Genomic DNA, 7,067 nt, shown 5'->3' with positions numbered 1-7,067 from the left:
AGCTCCAGTCCTCAAGTGCCACTGGACCTGATGGGATGGAGCCCCTACTTCCCACAGGCATGCTCCCCATTTCTTTTGTGAACCTGCAAAAGACAGCACAGCACGCCTCTGATCAGTACCAGAGATGAGAAGAATTTTTGCCCTGGCTACACTGATTTTTCTTTTTGTTATTTTTGTTTTTAAACCCAGACATGGTCCAATGTAAAATACACATCCATTCCCAGAAGCTATCTCTGAAATCCCAGTCATGCTCCCTCCCAGCCCAGGATCTTAAATGCCATACACCGGGAAATGTTAGCAGAAGGGCAGGCAGGCAAAGACAGCTTCATCCTGATGGCAGGATCCTCATTAGCAAGCTTCCATCCTACCCAGCCATAGAGGGCAGCAGAATGAGGCCACTGGTGCTGTCTGTGCTCACGCGAGTGCTCTGAATGCATGTTCACAACCTGCGTGACGACCACCACGTATACACGTGTTTGTGCCTGCTGGGAACACGTCTTAGCCTCACTACTGGTTGGATCTGGGGACAAAAAGCTGCAGCAGCCTCATCTCTCTCAGGCTGCGGGAACCAGCATGACATATTTTCCTTTAACACTTTCCAGACCTTATGAGGTTAGTCTACAAGGACAAATCCCCAAGCACGTGACAAATGACATGTGCCGCGTACTACATCCATCTCTTTTCTTCCCTGTTCTCATCCACTGCTCCATCCTCCCCAGCAAACAAGTCTCAGTACTGGTAGCCCAGACCTCAGCAACCTGCTTCCCCATCCTATCAGGCCTGCTGTGCTGCTCTGCACTTGTCAGTGGCTGAGCAGGACTCTAACAATAAGGATAGGCTACTTTATTTTTTTTATTTTTTTTTTCCAACCCCTCCTCTCCACACAAGTCAATTTTCAGAAGCTAGTTCATCTGTGAGTCTTGGAATTTTGTTAGGAAGCACAGGTTTATGTAACTTAGGTTTAAGACTAACACTAAAATATCCTTTATGATATGTTTTATGAGCAAGGTTTACACAACGCTGAGATATTCTAATCACAGTCTCTACAGAGCACAGGAAGTTACACCAATCTTTACTCAGCTCAAGAAGACTAAACTATGATTAGTTACACCACAGAAAAACAAAGTTGTAATTTAACTGTTCATTCATTACATCACACTTACAATTAGTCACTGGATTTTGGCATAAATTCCAGGCACAAAGAAACCTTGCATTACTTAAATAAAGCACTAGGAGCAAGCTCTTAAAATCCTTTTTCTTCATTTAGGAAGGTGTAATGACTCTGTCAAATTCTACAACAACAGAATTGTAGTATTTACCAGTTGATAGCAAAGTATAATTAAAAAGTAGGAGAGAAGAAATTTTAAATTGAAATTATGTTGTACATGAATGCTTCTGGACCACTCTTTATTCATTGCTCAGCTCTTTTCTCTCCAGTGGCCTCATCTATTGGAACATCTCATTGGGCTTCATTTGTACACACAGGGGAGTGAACTTAAAACAGCCATGAAGTGTCTCCAGTCACTCATTTAATATAACTGTACAGATCAACTATTAGTGAAAAAAACCCGCCTGAACAGGCATCTAACTCTTCTGGAGACCAGAGGTACTGCATCAAGAGGGCCTTTCCTTGGTTTATAATTTAGATTCTACTACTTTTTAGGGAAAAATCGCACTTTTAGCTTGAAAGCAAAATAATCTTCCTGGACAAAACAGACTTTCAGGATCACGACCCTTAAAGGAAGACCACCCTTCTCAAAACAAACTAATAAAAAAAAAAAAAACCACACCATGAAAGAAAATTAAGCAAAACCCCACACACAAAAAAAAAAAAACAAAAAAAAAACAAAACCCCCCACAAATCCAAAAAACACAAACGCAAAAGAAACCCAACAAAAAGTGTAACCAACCAACCTCACCTGCTGTCTCCACAGTTCCCAGGTATAACAACATCAGCTGGAGGACCAGGGAACAACAGCCAACCTATTATTTTTCAAGCTACAAGACTGAACCACTGGTGGCAGAGACTATTTTTCAGGAGTAAGCCTGAGGGCTCACCGTTACCCTTTTATTTTGGCCATTCCTTCTATGACTATTCACTTTCCCAAGACATCTTTCAAGAAGACTTTTGTCGGAAGAATATGGAAAAATAACATCCTGGTAATATTTCTGCAGATCTTAGTTGTGTTAACGCCGGCCTCCACAGTTGAACATCCTAGCACAGTTTGCAGATTCCCTATTAAGACAGTGTGGGAGATCTTGAAGACGACCCTCAGGACCCTTCAAGCCTTTCAGCATATTACTATGGAGTCAACTCATTTTCTGGCAGGCTTGGATCTCAGTAGAGGTTCAATGACTTGAGCCACAGCAGAATATGATAGAAGCAGCATTCTTCAGTAGGACAATATACTAGCTCTAGTAGCAATTTCTTAACATCTATAATCCTTCATGACAACAGGGAGCAGCAGCCCAAGAACCTCAACCTTCCCACCTCCCTACCCCCCCTGCCACCACATTTAAAGTACAGAGAGCAAAAGGCAGATAAAAATCACTGTAGTTCTAAATATCACAGGAGTAACTATGAATCAGTCACAATCCTTTCAATGCCTGACTCCAATTTTTTTTCAGATTTAAACACAGGAAGTATCACCTCAGGTGAGATAGGAAGCCACATCTGAAATAGCAGAGAATAGCCACATCCCCAACTGGAAGAAAAATATTTGGAAAACAAGTCTATCATACAGCTAATTTTGTAGCTACTCATCCATATACCACTTCAACAAGCTACTAAAATTAATCAGACCCTTCTCAGCCACCAGAAAAGCGTGGTTTAAGCTAGGAACATGTGTAACTGCAATGCAGAAGAAATTTTTATGGCCCTGTATTTAGTTCAAGCACATGGAATTTCAACAATCCCTCTTTCCTTTAGAAGTTCCAGAGCCTTTACCCCTCATGAGGACATTACTGAATTAATCTTCGGTAAAAGTAATAGATTTAAAGGTTACCTGTCACAATAATAAAAAGAAAAAGCAAGCAGCAAATCTCAGTTTTTTCCCACCTCTTTTTAGACACATGAAACACACACATAATGTCACCTAAAATCCTAAGCAAATGGATGTTTAAAGCCATTCTAATGAAAGAAAATAAAAATAAATGTCAGCCAACAGAAAATATCTATTTTGCCTTTTAGGTGCACTTGCTTCATCTTCTGCACAAATTCTGAATAAGCCATCAAAAGGCACGGATTATTTTCTTTAATCACCAGTTCTTTCCTGTTGGCAGCAGTTCCAATCTACAGGATTTCAGAGTTTCTTTTACTCAGGCGTGGATTTAGTGAGGAAGGAGATGGGTCCGCCCCCTTCCCTCACCCCTACTCGGTTGTCCCGTTCGGTTCTGTGCATGGATAAGCTTCTGTGTTCCAGCCAAATCACAGCCGTCCTCACCCCTCTCATTTCATCCAAAGCCAAAAGCAGCTGTACAGCTTTCACAGAATGACTAACACACCCCACTGGAGGGTAACAGAGCTTTACCTCCGTATCCTTAACAGTTAAACCCACCCTGGACATCAGAAGCAACAACTTCACTGATTGCCACAGAGCTCTCGCATTTGTCCTCACTACAGGTTTGGCCTCTGGTATTTGTTTAAGACCTGAACCACAAGAACTGCTGTATGTATTTAATCTACCTCAATGCCATTTAGGTATGAATCACCTCCTCAATATCTCCTGCTCTTCATGCCCTTTCCCCCCCCCCTCCCCTTTCCAAACCTTGTACTGAATATTGTTTGGTTTTTTTTAAGCAGTGATTTTAGAGAGGCAGTTGATGTTCTGAGGTTTTTTCTCAATTAAGTATCTAACACTTGGTTGTATGCAGGAGGGCTTATGGTCCTACTAATCGATTTGTATGAAAGTTTCCAATTCAGATTTGTACCACATTTCTGATGTTCACATGTAGTAAAACATGATTTAGGTTTGCAGTTAAGTCTAGTTCAGGAAAAAGAGCAGAGGCCTAGTGAAATTGGGCACTTTTTACAAGAAACAGAAGGAGAAAATATTACCAATCTGGTTACAGCAATTGAATAAGGCAGAGATTTGCCTTTAATTCTGGAGGGTTTTGTTTTGGCATTCAGTTAGTTGGGTGGGTGGTTGTTTTTTTTTGAAAAGTGAGATAGGTTCATTTTCTAGGAAGCTGCGTATTAGGGTAGCCCTGTCATCTGCTGCATCCTGCCTGCCAATTGTCTCTCCCGCTTTACAGAACAGCTGCTCGCTAGTAGCAGCTCCCACTTGGTCTATTGGTTGTGACTGTCACCTGTCATTTTGTCATAGCAGATGCTGGCACTAGTGCCTGGCAGCGGTACATGCTGTATTCTCTCTTACCACAGGTCAGAACGGGTGTGGGAGGAGAGACAGTGATTGACACTGCAGCTGCTCTTGCTACCATCTGATGGCCACAGTAGCTTTATAGGTGACAGACCCAGCTAACGAAGCACAACCTTCCTTATGGCAGTGAATGGCCTTGGGGTTATCTTCTTCAGCCGAGTCTTCTCCAAGCAGTACAACCCTTTGCAAGGGTTCAAGTGGTTTCATGTTGCTCTGACCCCTAGTATCAGCGATTTATCTCCACATAATATGGTTTATAACAATATCTCTGGAGATACTAATTATAACATTAATCATAAATAGTTAAGCAAAGATGCATTGAATCAACGACAAGCAATAACAATATTTTCCACATCAGCTGTAACAGGAAAAGACTACTGAAGAAGCTTGTATTTGTTTTCTGTAAAGACAACTTTTTAATCTTTGCAGTTTGTCACCTGCCCTTTAAACTATAATAAAGCAAGTATTTTCAAGGTAGGTTAAATCATGCCTTGTGATGTTCAAATTTTTTGCAAGCTGTCTATATTTTAAGCTGACTCTTGTGGCTCAGTAGTATAACCTTGTTCCGTATTTCAGAAATATATAGATTAGCTTCACTGATCTCTGTGAAAGCTTAAAACATCAGTGCTCAGTAGAAGAAGTTTATGGATATTATATAGTGAATAAATCTGGATATGTAATGTATTTGTTATCCAAAAGTAACTCTTACTTCTCTGAAGTATAAGGTAAAACAGTCTTGTTCACCCTTTCTCCTGAAATTTTTGAAAAATCTTAGCTGTATCTCATCTAAGAGCTGCACAAAAGTTTATTTGCATTGTTTTCAGAAAATAATTCCTACCTCCCTCCAAAGGAAGACATTTATGTACAGTCATTTCCTTGACATAATTCATCCATTAAAAAAAAAAAAGTACCAGAGCCCAAATTCCTTCACATTGAGGGAAAAAGAGGCATGCTAAAATTTATTTTTCCATAGTTCCAAGGCCCTTTTCCAGACAGCACTTACTCCAAATGCATTCTCAAAATTTTTTCTGAGGATCATTTCTACAGCTCTTCTTTGACTGTACACTTTGTTCTCTGCAGCTTCTCCGTGTCACTTGTCCTCAAAACAAAACCCGCACGGGTCTGTTTCTGGCTAGGATTTCAGTCCCCTATGTTTGACAATATATTTAGAAGAAAGTAACTGAAACCAGTTAAAAAAGGGTTTAACAGCTTCTGAAAAGTCATGACACACCACCTTTGGTGAGGTTTTACCCAGTCCACAAAGAACTGACAGAGCTGATCCCAAATGCATCAGCTGCCACAGATTTTGAAAAGACTTCTTTCAGGCAGTCCCATTTAGGATACTACCAACCTTTTTCACATGGCTTTTGATGGATTATCATTATTTGGCAATCTGCAAGTAATAACCACTCAAAAACCAGTTTTTAGATGAGATTGAGAATCTGGAACAAAATTTAAAAAAAAAAAAAACAACCAAAGAAACCTAGAGTAGAAGGACTAATAGGTAACTTATAACTGAGATATGTTCCCTCAAACAATGAGTCAACAGCTTCAGTAAGCATGTAGCTTTTCTTTTTCTACACAAAGTTATTTTTTGCTCATTCTCTGAAATGGAAAAATGTCGTATGTACTAAGGCTTCAATATTTCTGAAAGCTTTTGCACCTCTTCACATAAATATAACTATGTAAATTATATCTCCTATTTGCCAGCAGCATATGTGAATTTTTGTTGCTATTTGACAAAAGTCACAAGAAAATACTGGGTTTTGCTCAAAAGTATCAGTTAAGGGAAGTGAAGCTGGGGGGGGGGCAGAGGAGTTTTCTTGTTTTCAGGTCTTTCTAAGCACAATAAAAGTTGTTTGGAAAGGTGATGTCGAATTTTCAGAGGCAAATGAAACACATGGTGCAGCTGAAGGTTCTGGAAAGCAAGTAACCCATGCTTTCTTTCCCATTGCTGCTGCAGGAAGGTAGCCTGTGAAAGTTTCCCACAGACTGATAAGCTCCAGACGCTAATGGTCCTGTTGAATGTGCAAGGTCCTGTGCAGCCTGCTCTAGGTGACCCTGCTTTGGCAGAGGGGTTGGACTAGACGATCCCCAGACATCCCTTCCAACCCCTACATTCTGTGATTCTGTGACTGACAAAACCAAGCCATGACAATTTGCTCAATCTGTATGAGGCCACTAGCACATACTAGCATCAGCAAGGGGCTACGCAAACCAGATCCCCACAGAGACGAAGCCAGAGGGATACCTCCATGCCTGCTGGAACCATGGACTCTCCAAGCAGGTGGCTGGCAGCCCCTGGGGCACAAACGCACCCCTCCATGTCCAAGCATCCAGCTGGGATTGGCTCCTCTGCTGTGGTTCCACCAAGTGAACATGCGAGTGAACTACATGAGCAAATAAGCGCATGCTTTGTTTGAACAGTTATTTACTAATTACCACCTAATGAATAAAGGCATTCTAAATAACACTGGTAATCTGTGCCTTACACACACACACACTATGCAAAAGGCAATTCACAGCACATCAGTAAGAAAACATTGATATCTTCATGAAAAGAAAATTTGATCAGGTATTTGCCACTGATGCTTTTATGAACACATTTACAGACATATTTACCTAGAGATGTCTCTGTCAGTATAGCACATGTATTCAGTCTCCAAAAATAATTTCTTAAGCAGGGAT

The sequence above is a fragment of the Opisthocomus hoazin genome, chromosome 4 (genome assembly GCF_030867145.1).
Source record: "Opisthocomus hoazin isolate bOpiHoa1 chromosome 4, bOpiHoa1.hap1, whole genome shotgun sequence".
NCBI lineage: Eukaryota > Metazoa > Chordata > Aves > Opisthocomiformes > Opisthocomidae > Opisthocomus > Opisthocomus hoazin.
The sequence above is the reverse complement of the archived record's forward strand: the minus strand, read 5'-3'. Positions refer to the sequence as shown.